Source organism: Camelus bactrianus, chromosome 6, assembly GCF_048773025.1.
Source record: "Camelus bactrianus isolate YW-2024 breed Bactrian camel chromosome 6, ASM4877302v1, whole genome shotgun sequence".
NCBI lineage: Eukaryota > Metazoa > Chordata > Mammalia > Artiodactyla > Camelidae > Camelus > Camelus bactrianus.
In genome coordinates this window covers 85,752,258-85,764,505 of record NC_133544.1, presented here as the reverse complement: position 1 = coordinate 85,764,505, position 12,248 = coordinate 85,752,258, and the positions used below count along the sequence as shown (strand labels likewise).

The window sequence follows — 12,248 nt, the reverse complement described above, 5'->3', positions numbered from 1 at the left end:
TGGGTTTCTAATTTTGGAAAGTAATTTGGTGATACCTATTTTTTTTAATTGAGTTATAGTCAGTTTACAATGTTGTGTCAATTTCTGGTGTACAGCACAATTTTTCAGTCATACATGAACATACATATATTCATTTTCATATTCTTTTTCTCTGTGAGCTACTACAAGATCTTGAATATATTTCCCTGTGCTATACAGTATAAACTTGTTTATCTATTCTATATATACCTGTCAGTCTCTATAAATCTTGAACTCCCAGTCTGTCACTTCCCACCCTAGCAACCACAAGTTTGTATTCTATGTCTGTGAGTCTGTTTCTGTTTTATATTTAAGTTCATTTGTCTTCTTCTTTTTTAGATTCCACGTATGAGTGATATCATATGGTATTTTTCTTTCTCTTTCTGGCTTACTTCACTTAGAATGACATTTTCCAGGGACATCCATGTTGCTACAAATGGCATTATGTTGTCATTTTTATGGCTGAATAGTATTCCATTGTATAAATATACCACTTGTAGCAGATAAAACTTTCACTTGCCCAGAGATAGAAAATTGTTTAAGGAAAAATGCTCTATTTTTGCTATTTTTATTATCAAAAATTGAAAAAAAATGCAGAAGTTGATTGATTTTTATATTGCTTATTAATGTTTGCTATGTTCCAAGCACTATCTAAATGCTTTACCCATATTAATTCATTTAACCATTATAAGAGCCCTTTATGTATTTTGTATTCTTATCCTCATTTTACAGATGAGGCACTAAGAGATTAAGAAAACTTCCCAAGGTCACAAAGCTAGAGAGTGGTATATTTGGGATTTAAATCCACTCAATTCGGTTCCAGGGTTGATTCATTTAACTACTAAGCGTACCTCCTCTACCACATCAGTGAAGCTTCTGCTACAGTGACAGTGCTCCCGGGCCCGTCATGCACAGCAGTGGCAGGAGTGGGACGGAAGTGTTGGGGCCGACTCAGAATCCAGGAGCCGCACACGGGTCACAGCTGCCGAAAGGAAGTGCCGAGGGCTGCGCTCCCTGACCTGTGATTGTCTCTCAAATGCCAGAATCTAGCTGTGGTTTTAGGATGGGTAATTCCTCATCAAAGCACTGTGTGTGTGTGTGTGTGTGTGTGTGTGTGTGTGTGTGTGTGTATGATTCATAGGGAAAGGGCACAATGGGGCCAAAAAAACCACGTAGCCCGCTGTTTCTTAAACTTTAATATGCACGTGAATCACTCGGGACGGGGCCTGAGAACCTGCATTTTCATCCAGCTCTGGGTCGGGGTGAGGTGCCTAGGCTAGATCCACCACTTTCAGAAGCAAGGAGACAGAGGACCAAAGCTTTCAAATCTTAAAGAAAAACACACACTGGGATCCTTTCTTCCAATCAAACCTTATGTGAAGATTTAATATGTAAGACAGATAAAAGTGGAGCCAGCCTGGGTGCAGTGAAGGGGGCAGCCAGGAGCCCGGCCCCAGATGCCTTTTCTCTCCTCCAAACTCATAGGACCTCAAAGAAACACGAGGCAGGTCTGAAATAGCCCAGTAATCTGGACTCTCTCCCTGTCTAACAAGGCTTTACTGTAATACTGTACATGTGGCTACCAAGTGTTTGAAATGTGGCCAGGTTGACTGAGGCATGGAATTACTGAGTTAATATAAATTAACCTAATTTAACTTAAAGCTTTAGCAGTATAAAATATTCCTCCTGTTAAACACAACTTTGTTGTTTTGGTTGGACATTTAATTACGTTGCATAAGATCTTACTATAGTCTACACCTAAACACTTCACCCAAGTTGATGTAAGGCTTGAATGTTTTTTTTCTGTATGTCTAATATAACTTATAAGTATTGTGTTTATTTGAATATTTTCTGCAGGCAACATGAATTATAATGATACCCATGGAAATTATAATTAGTGATTACCTTTATGAAACTTTCAAAATTCATTTATTTTAATAGTAACATAATTAAATTATTTTTCCAGTTAAAAATAAGTATGGACAAATATTTAAGTTTAAAATGAAGGCATATTACTGCTGTGGAATCAAGTGAAGATGTAGCAGCTATTACTATGACTGGAACAGTAATGTTTAGGTATTTTTTTCTCAAAGGAGTTCCACATTTACAAAGAAATGTAAATTTTTGCCCAGAAAAGTTGAACTCAAGGGCATGGATATTTTTTAATCTTTTCTATTTATCAAAGAACATTAGCTTGATATGAAAGAATTAGTTTCTATCATGATGTACTGTGATCTAGCTATATCAGTTTAAAAATCCAGATTGATTGGAATTTTGAAATAACAGACTTATGTTTCCATTATTGCTTCATTTCACTGTGTGACACATACTGAAAATATTTGGGCTGGGTTTTCTGGAGGAGATGCTATTGAGAAGTAATGGATGGAATTGTTAAGACTCTTCAGTATAGATGTGCAAATGCTATGAATCATCCCAGTTTCCAGAAATGTTGAAAGAAATAGAAGACAATGGGTTTAATGAATTTACTGTTATTTGCCAGGACTCATTGTCTGAGTCGGGGAAGAGTTTTTACAAAGATTTGCTGTACTGGGAAGCCCAATTTCTTTTTTTTTGAAACAAAAGAAATACTTGCCAAATGGTCAGTGATCAAAGACACACAGCGTCAGTGTGATTCATGTCTCCTCACTGATACTGCACTGCATATGGACGTGTGAAATTTGAAGTTTCAAGTAAAGGAAAGGCTTATTATTTGTGACCTAGCTAGACAGGCACCAAAATTTATGTTGAAATCAAAAATTTTCATAATCCAAATCAGTGACAACAATTTTATATCTTTTTTCTAATATGAATCAGTTGCAGACAGTTTTAATTATAATTGACAGTGTTATTATGTAAATTGGCTGGAAAAACTTGAAGGAAGCTTTGTCGATATTGATAAGTTCAGAGTTGCTTTTTAGTTTATGTAATAACCTTTTGAATTTGTGTCAGTAAGACTGAGATGATCCAAGATTTAGTAAATTTAGCTAAACTGAACAAAAATTGTTTTGAAACCAATATGCTTTTGCTCCAAAGTCAAACCATTTCTTCTAAAAAAAAAAACAACCATGAATTAATTTGGTCAATTGGATGCAAATATTAAAAGAAAATTATTTGTAATATTCAACTAACTTACTGGGAAACCTTTAAGTTTGTTTGGAACATCTTGGTTATGTGACTATTTTTTTAATGATAAATTTTATGAACTCTAAATACAGATCTAGTACTCCTGATGAAAATTTAGTGTTCAAATTGAGATGTGCTGTAAATATAAAAACACTCTGGATTTTGAAGACTTAGCATGAAAAAAGAATGTAAAGTATCTTATTAGTTTCTTATGTTTATTACATGTTGAAATAATACTTTGGATACATTTAAGTAAAATATGTTACTGAGAGTAATTTCTCTAGTTTCTTTTTACCTTTTAAATGTGGGCACTGGACAACTTAAACTTATGCATATGGTTCTCATTTTCCGTTTTTCTTTTGTACTCCTGGGATATTTGTGTGTGAAACTTCTCCATGAAAGCAGGGATCATCTTTGTCCTTTTATTTTTTCTCCACTGCTGAATACTTGGTATTAGACCTGTAACATTCAGAAGGCACTCAGTAAATGTCTGCTAAATGAGTGAAAGATTTTGGGTATATGCAGTTTTTTTTTTGCTATCACAGATATCTTTCATAAACATCTTGTACAAGTTGATGTGTGTATGTGTGTGTGTATGTCTCGTGTATTTTATTTATTCCCTTAGAATAAATTCCAAGATCATTGTGTAAAAGGGCATGGATCATTTTTATAACTTGTTAAACAATGCCAAGTTAATCTCAGAAAAGAATGAACCAATTTATAATGCCATCCACATTGTAAATTGGTTCAGGATATCGGTCTCCCAATGCCAGCTTTTAAAATTATGTGGAATGATTAGCAGTGTGGCATTGGGCAAGTTACTGCTCTCTGAAATTCAATTTCTTTAAATTGTAAAATGGAGATAATAATATAAGGTTGAAAATAGAGTGAGTGAGTGTGTAGGCAAATACTTACACAATATTTGCCTCGGGTGAAGTTGGCGTTAAATGCATGATTCCAGTATAAAAAAGTGGAGTATCATAGTGCTCTCCTGTAATAGTAATGCATCTCTGCTGGGGTACCAACCGCCAGGGGAGGTGGGACATGGCTCCTCCGAGGGCAGGGCGGCAGATATCAGTCACGTGATAGGTAACTGCTGGAGCTGCTGGAGTCAGACGTGTTTGGGAGAAAGAAATTACTTCACCTTTTTGTACACTTGATTCTCTAGCCGCAAAGGTTTATTTAAAATCATTGTAAGAGCTAACACCCCATATATGCCTAAGAACACAATTCCAGGAATACTTAATTTCAAAATGAATGCTTTCTATTACCTAGCACACAAAGAAAAAGTCCTGAATAAAAATCCCCTTGGGTGATGATTTGACAAATTCCGAAATGGGGCGTGGGTGGGTGGAGATCTTTAACCAGTTTAGAGGATCACTAAGAAAAAACAGCTTGTCAGCTGCCCCATATCCAGGTATTATTCTCAGATTTAGGAGTGCCTAGACCTCCTCTGTCCAGTAGAGTAGCCCCTGGCCACGTGTGCCGGTTGAGCGCTTGAAATGTGACTCACCTAAATAATTAGTGTGAAAAAAAAACGCAAAATAGCTCATCAGTGATGTTTACATATCATTACATGTTGATATGATAATATTTTGGATGTCTTGGGTTAAATAAAGCATATCATAAAGTTTACCTGTTTCTTTCTCCTTTTCCAATGTGACTATTAGAAAATTGACAATTACATGTGTGGCTCACATTACATTTCTATTGGACAGTGCAAGTTCAGACCCCTGCATCTGCTTACAGCATTCCCAGAAACAGTCTAGAACCAGTGGCATACTTTCAAATATGCATTGACAGCTCTGATTAGCTCTAAGCTGGGAATTCACAGCCTGGGAATGAAGCAGCAAGTGTTTGCCTTAGACAAGGATCTGTGAAGCTGATTGGAAACTGCTAAGAGAAAAGGCTGTCACCAGAACTCAGACCAAAACCACCGCTGTTAACATCAGTAAAATTCCAGAATTTCCTTTTGCATTTTAATTAAAATGGACCATTAGTGAGGCCAAAAGTCTGACACCGATAGCTGAGAAAAAATTTTTTTTATCTTTGGGTTTTTCAAGTCCAGAAAGACAAAGATATAATAAACTAATAATGTAGTTCTCCTATAAAGGAGTAAAACAAAGCTATTTAGATTAGAAATTATATCATTGTGGATCCTCTAGGAAGCAGATGCCAAGATGAGCTGAAACATGCAAGAGATTTATTAGGAGAAGTGTGTGTGAAGGAGAAAGGGGGAGGTGGCAGGGGATGGCAGGGAGAACCTTCAGACCATAATGCAGGCCTGACACCTGTAAAAGGAGAGAGGGAAGGACGAATTGGGTAGAAAAAGCCTCTGACATCAGTGCCTTTCGGTCAGGACAACAGGAGTCCCAGAGCACAAAGGCTGCAGCTTATGTCAAGTAGAGGAGCACTGTACCCCCACTGCTGTGCTCAGCCACTGTCTGGGAGCAGCCTGGGGGACACCAACAGGAAGGTGGGTCCACAGGGCACTACCTGGGGCTGTCAGGCAACTCTGCTCCCCTCAGCAAGTGCCCCTGAAAGGCAGCTGAGTGGTGCACTGCCACACCACCACAGAGATGTTGATCTCCAACATCAGATATTGTGCTGATTTAGAATTAAATCCACAAGCTCAGGTGTTCTTGTACTCTTCTCTATACAGGTGTGAAGTCCTGAAAACCTCCATTAGAGACTGGGCACTTCTGCAAACTGATGTCCTGGGTCAGGACCAGAGTCAGAAGACCAGATCCTATCGGTGTTGGCTCTGCATGCTCAAGGCACTTTACTTTGGTAACATTGCTATGAATTATAATATCTGCCTTGCAGGGTAGTTGTGATTATTAAAAAGGGTATCGTGTAAGGAAGCTTTTCACAAAGATAAGATTTTTTGATCACTTCATTCATATACTGAGAGTCCCACCTACTGGAAATCAGGTTATCAAAGCTAAAGACTTCTAAGTGCAGTTAATGTCATGTCGATTTCTTTAGCTATTGGCAATACTTGGCTTGAAAATGACTCCCATCTATGAAAAGTCAGTTGAATCATTCTAACTGATCCAGGTTGCACACAGATCAGGAATTTCTTGCAGGTTTTCATCTTAGAATGCGTCCCCCAGACATTCCCAAGGAGGGATCCATTCCTCCATTCCCGTCTCTGCTCTAATGTCACCTCCCGGGCCTTCCTTTCTCCCCCTTACCCAAAATAGCCACTCCATCCCCACTTGTCCCTTACCTTGCTGTTTCCCTTCTCAGTGCATGCCAGTTCCTGACATTGTATTATTTTGTTTGTTAGTTTATTATTGTCATCTCTTCCAGAACATGAGCTTCGTGGGGTCAGGAACTTTGTCTCCTTGACTGTCATACCCCTGGAATACTGCCTGGCATATAGTAAGTAATTGTTCTTTTTGACTGGATGAAATTCACATGTGGTTTCCAAAGGGAATGAGAAAGCAAATGAGGAACTGAGAACAATAATACTTTTCATGAATATCTGGGTTTGCTTTAATGGTGAGGGGAGGAGGAAGAGGCTAATTGCAGAGCACAGGTGTCCTAGCATCTCACCTTGGATGGCTTCCACCTCCTCCCCAGTAAGACCTTTCACCAGAATTGCTAACAAGAAGCAAGCAGGCAGATCCAGTACTCAGTTTCTCTAGGGGAGGTGAGCAAGCTTTTTTTTTTTTTTTTCCCTTAAACCCATGGAAATTGGGTGGGAAAAGAAAATTGAATAAGAGTTCTGCCCAGCCCACCAAACAGACGCTCAGTCTTTGGAGGATCAAGAATAGTTATGTCTGGTGTGGCTTGTCCCTTTAAGCCACGAACCAGGCACAGCTGTAGTCTAGAGCAGGGAAAGCTCTCGCTCTACATCAGCGTAAGAGGCAAAAGTGGCATTGCAGAGTGGCTGATGTCAGAAAGGTCTGGAAGGTCATCTCTCCTGCGTGGACCCGTGCAGCAGCCGAGGGGCCGTGAGGGATGGAGGAGGATTGCTCATCCTGAGAAGCATTCCGGCGGAGGGTAGTGTCCCTCTGGGGTGTGGCGGACGGGGTTCCTGGACTGCCTGCAGTAGCTTCAGACTGGAGGAACTCTGTGGCCCTTTTCACTTACTGACTCCATGAGCAAACAGACTATTTACCCAGAAGGTCAATAGAGAGAAAACAAGAAATGGGGTCATTTAGCAGCCACATGAAAGCACTCAGCTCTGTATAAGGGTAACTTGCTCTGCGATCACTCTCAGGTTCCTCCTTCCTCTGAGGAGGACCTCGTTCCTGGGAGAGCCCCAAGGTTCCAGGGACCCCCACAAGCTAGGAAAAGGCTGTCTGCCAAACAGAGCCCTCTGTGAGAGAGGAACACAGGGCACAGCCAGAATTCCAGCAGTCTCTCCCCTTAAAGGTGAGTGCTTCTTGCTCCTGTCCAGAGGGGAGGGAGTCAGCCTCCACTCATTCACGAGCTTTAGTTCAGTTCTCATAATACTGTGGGCAGTAGACAGAGCACAGGGCTGGGAGACAGAAGACTGAGGTTCTAGTCCCAACTCCACCTCTTGCTTTGTGACCTTAGTCAAGTTGCTCAGCTTCTCTGGGCCTCAAATTCTTTTCCATAAAGCAATAGGATTGAGTTAAATGACCTCTAAGGCTTTCTCAAGCATTTTTTTTCTTCTAGTGCTCATGTTTGTGAACAGGTGATTGGGTGGATTCAATGAGGGCTGGATTATAACTCCCTTTTAGAGCTCTCTCTGCAAGGCAGTTTAGCATTTGGCACTAGGGGTGGGAAATGAGGTGTGATTGGCCTGGGAGCTGCTTGTCCTGTCTCTGCCCCAGGGCTCTGGGGTGGCCCTTTCAGGAGCGTAGTGCCCTCACAGAAGAGGGCGGAAGGCCTGGTGATGGAGTGCAGGTACCGTCAGCTGGTTCTCCCGCCTCCCCCCGCATTGACCTCGGAGTGGTGAGTCACACTTCATTACCACGAGTGCCTGGCAGCGGCCCTACACAACTTCTTGAGCTTGTCAACACCCAGGGTAGAATAAATCATCAGAGACCCATTTTTAGCCAAATATGAAAAATGAAGTCACCAGAAGTTGCCAATTAGGGATGCAGATGGGAGGCAAGGGTTTGTTGAAGGACAGGGCTGTCTTCCCAGGGAGCCAATCCTGGGAAGTCTATAGGATCTGCAGCCTCACAGCATTTGGAGAGAAGGGCTGGAGGGAGAAGCCCACAGCTGGAGGGAGGGCCCAGGGTGCTCCCTGCCCCTACCTACTTTCAAGATTGCATCCACCAGCAGAGGGATCCTAGCTTCTTGCTCTAGGAAATAGGCCCTTCTTGCTATCTCGAATAATAAAATCACAGGGAGTTAGGCGGGAGATGCTGAATTCTTTAAATCCAGTGACCTTCTAGTCTTTTGTTCTGCTTTATTTTAGGAGCAGAGGGAAGAGGGAGAGGAGGGTTTGCATTTGCAGCCTGTATGCTCAGCCTTCCTTCCGCTTTCTCCCCAGCTCTGGCCTGGACTAATTCACCTCGGGGGCTCTTCCACTCCTACCGTCTGTAGTTCATTACTAGATTCGAAAATAACACGTTTCATCCAAGCTGAGCATGTGGGAAAATTGCTGATATTTTAAAGATGAAACAGCACCATTTCAGAAAAAGGAAAAAAATTCCAGTTCTGTTACTTTTATGAGCTGTGGGATGCTGTTCAAGTTACTTAACCTCCTGCCTTTATTTCCTCCTCTTGTCAAGTGCAGAAAATAGTAGTGCCTGCCTCAGAAGGTCCTTGGGTAGATTTAAAGATAAATCAGGTCAGGGCTTGTTTAATACAGGGCCTGCCAATAAGCCCAGGCAAGAGGGTGTCTGAGTAGAAAGCACACTGGTGGGGCCCAGGCTCTCTTAGGGAGACAGCAGGAGCTGGGGGTCTGTTTCAAAGTCTGGGTGCCCATTCTGTCCCCTCTCGGTCTCCTGAAGGGACAAGTGAGTTCTACTCCTGGGCAGCCCTCACAGGAACTAATGTGTCCTCTCTGGACTTGGCTGACTAGGCACTTTCTCTCCAGCCCTTGCATACGTCACATATCAGGTCAGGAGGGAGGACTGACAGCCTCAGAAAACGCATGAAGGCACAGAGAGGGAAGAACCAACGTGTGCGTTCATTCATTCATTCATTCATTCATCCAGCAAAAACTGCACCCATCTGTGCCTGGTAGGACACCAGGCCTGGGAGGATTCAGAGACCACTGGGGCCTGGGCCTTCCCTTCCAAAGCCTTGGGGAGAGGCCAGCCTTCTTGGGACTCAGCTTCCCTCTTGACTCCCACCCTCCTTTTCCCTCCCCCATTAATTAAGCTTGGACCTTGGTCATCTAATTTAAAAATAATCTTTATATCCGTGGGCCTCTTCCTCTTGGGGGTGCTAGTTGATCCAGGTTATTAGGTCAGATTGTCAAAGGACCGAATATCCAGAAAAGAGAATTTACCTCCGGGTGAAATCTTGGGAAATAAGTACATTTGAGAATGAAACAGGAGAAGATTTCAGTTTCCTGTGAGGCTGGCCCTGATCAAATGCCCAGCGTAGAGAGGGGGCTGGGCCTGCAGGTGGGGATCGGGTGGCCCCAGCTCAGGGAAGAACAGGTCTGGCAGAGACTGCAAACCAGGCTGATGGTTCCCAGAGAGAGGTAAACACAAGGAGGTGGGTCTGAGGTGGAGCTGATTAATGGGGTGGCTGGTTTAGATTCAGGGGAGGATAACGACCTCTGCCTTTAAGATGATCTCAGGCCAGCTGTGCAGGGGATCTTCCCTCATTCAGAGACCAGCACACGGATGAGAACGTAACCCCATCAAACAATGTTTCTCAGTTGACAGTCGTGTGTATCGGCGATTCACCTGGCCCTCGCCACAACCTTGTGTGCTAAGAAAGGGAGGTTGCGCTTTCTCCATTTGCAAGCGAGGAAGCTGAGTCTCAGTTGGCAAGGGGGACTTGTCCTAGGAGGCAGCTGACAGTGAGGGGCCAGGAGAGGCATCCAGGGTCAGCTCAGGCTGCAGTTCCCTGAGCCCTCTCCTGTCTTGTTTTCTCGTTTGTTTTATGTTTTTGTTTTGGTGGGAGGAGGATAGTGGCTGACGGTGGATTTCAGGTCCAAATTCTGGCCCTTCCCCTTACTGACTTGTGTGCTTTGGGGAAAGATGCTTAATCTCTCAGAGCCTCCTTTTCCTCATTTATAAAATGGGACAGTAATGCTGACTTTCCTATTCTTGATGTCAATATGCCAGGAATGAGGGCTGATTCAGTTCTAGGTTCTTTCCTTTTATCTGAACAGTTAGCTCCTAGAGCTTCTCACTCACACCTACTAGAGCTGTTACTCAAGCATGGAGGACAAGGAGGAGGAGGACGTGGAGCAGCATTTCCAGCTAGAAAGACTCTTACTAGCTCTAGATCTATATTGTCAACTGCCAGTCCAGCTTTCACACTTGGATCTCGGGCATCTCAAAATGGAACGTCATGCTCTTCCCCAGAGGACTCCTTCTCTGATGCCCCCTGGCTCAGTCCATGTCACCAGCCACTCAGTTATTCATGTCAGAATTGGTCAGTTACCAATATAGTATAGTTTTCTTTTCCACATTTCATCACTTATCAAGTTCTGTGGATTCAAAGTCCTAAATTTTGCTCCAATCCACCCATTCCTCTCTGTCTCCTCTCCTTCTCTAGTCGAGTCTGGTCAAGGCATCCTCATCTTCTGCCGGCACTTCTGCAGCATCTTCCAGGGGATGTCACTGGCTTCACTCTTGCATACTTCCTGTTCATTCTTTCCACAAAATTCAGAGCCATCTTTTTAAAAAAAATTAATTAAACCATTTGTAACACATTACACAAAATTTGCCATCTTAGCCATTTCTTAAGTGGATGATTTAGTAGTGTTAAGTCTATTCACATTGTTGTACAGTCTCCAGAACTATTCATCTTTATGAAACTCTTTATCATTAAATAACTCCACATTCCCCTTAGCCCCTGGCAACCACCATTCTACTCTCTGTCTTTGTGAGTTTGACTATTCTATGTACCTCATATAAGTGGAATTAAACAATATTTGTCTTTTTGTGAATGGTTCATTTCACTTAGCATAATGCCTTCAAGCTTCATCCATGTTATAGCATGTGTCAAAATTTTTTTCCTTTTTAAGGCTGAAAAATATTGCATTGTATCTATACGCCACATTTTGTTTAACCATCCATCTGATGGGCACTTGGATTGCCTCCACCTTTTGGATACTGTGAATAATTCTACTATGAACATGGGTGTACAGATGTCTCCTTGAGATGCTGCTTTTAATTCTCTTGACTATATACCTAGAATTGGAATTGCTGGGATCATATGGTAGTTCTATTTTTAATTTTTGAGGAACTGTCATCCTGTTTTAACATAGCAACTACACCATTTTACATTCCCACCAACAGTGCACAGATGATCCAATTTCTCTACATCCTTACCAATACGTGTTATTTTTCGATAGTAGCCATCCTAATGGGTGAGAAGTGGTATCATATTGTGGTTTTGATTTGCATTTCTCTAATACTCAGTGATTTCGAGCATCTTTTCATATGCTTACTGGCCATTTGTACATCTTCTGTGGAGGAATGTCTATTCAAATTCTTTGCCCACTTTCAAGTTGGGATTTTCTTTGTTGAGTTATGGGAGTTTTTTAAAAAATATATCCAGATACTAACTTCTTATCAGATATAAAATTTGCAAATGTTTTCTCCCATTCTGTGGGCTGCCTGTCCACTCTGCTATCTGTATCTTTTGATGCACTTCAATGACTTCTTTCTACTCCTAACATAAAAGGCCAAAGTCCTGCATAACTCAGCTTCAGGTTACATCTCTGGTCTCATGAAGCTCCCTATTGATTATTAGGCTGTCACCACTGACTTTTCTTTAGTTGCTCTTAGACGCTGTGCTCCTCCCCTCTACTGTTTGCTTTGTCCTTTGCCTAGAACACCTAACTAGTTAGTTAGCAGTGTGAGCATCTGCTCGCAGTTCACCACTCCTAGCAGCAGACTCCATGAGGACCGGCACAGTAGGCCCACAGGCCATGATACTTTTAGGGATCCAGAAAGAAAAATACTTTAATTTAAATAATTTCTCTT

The 12,248-nt window shown here is 42.0% G+C and overlaps 1 long non-coding RNA gene across 6 annotated transcripts in view; it reads left to right on the top strand.

Annotated features, from left to right (window-relative positions):
- Positions 1 to 12,248, top strand: part of LOC123612644 (uncharacterized) — an 80,198-nt gene that overhangs the window by 53,267 nt on the left and 14,683 nt on the right. For all 6 annotated transcript variants that reach the window (XR_012507691.1, XR_012507690.1, XR_012507693.1 and 3 more), the window contains 2 exons: positions 5,804 to 5,931; positions 6,457 to 6,528. This is a non-coding gene — a long non-coding RNA (uncharacterized LOC123612644). The remainder of the gene's footprint in view (positions 1 to 5,803; positions 5,932 to 6,456; positions 6,529 to 12,248) is intronic.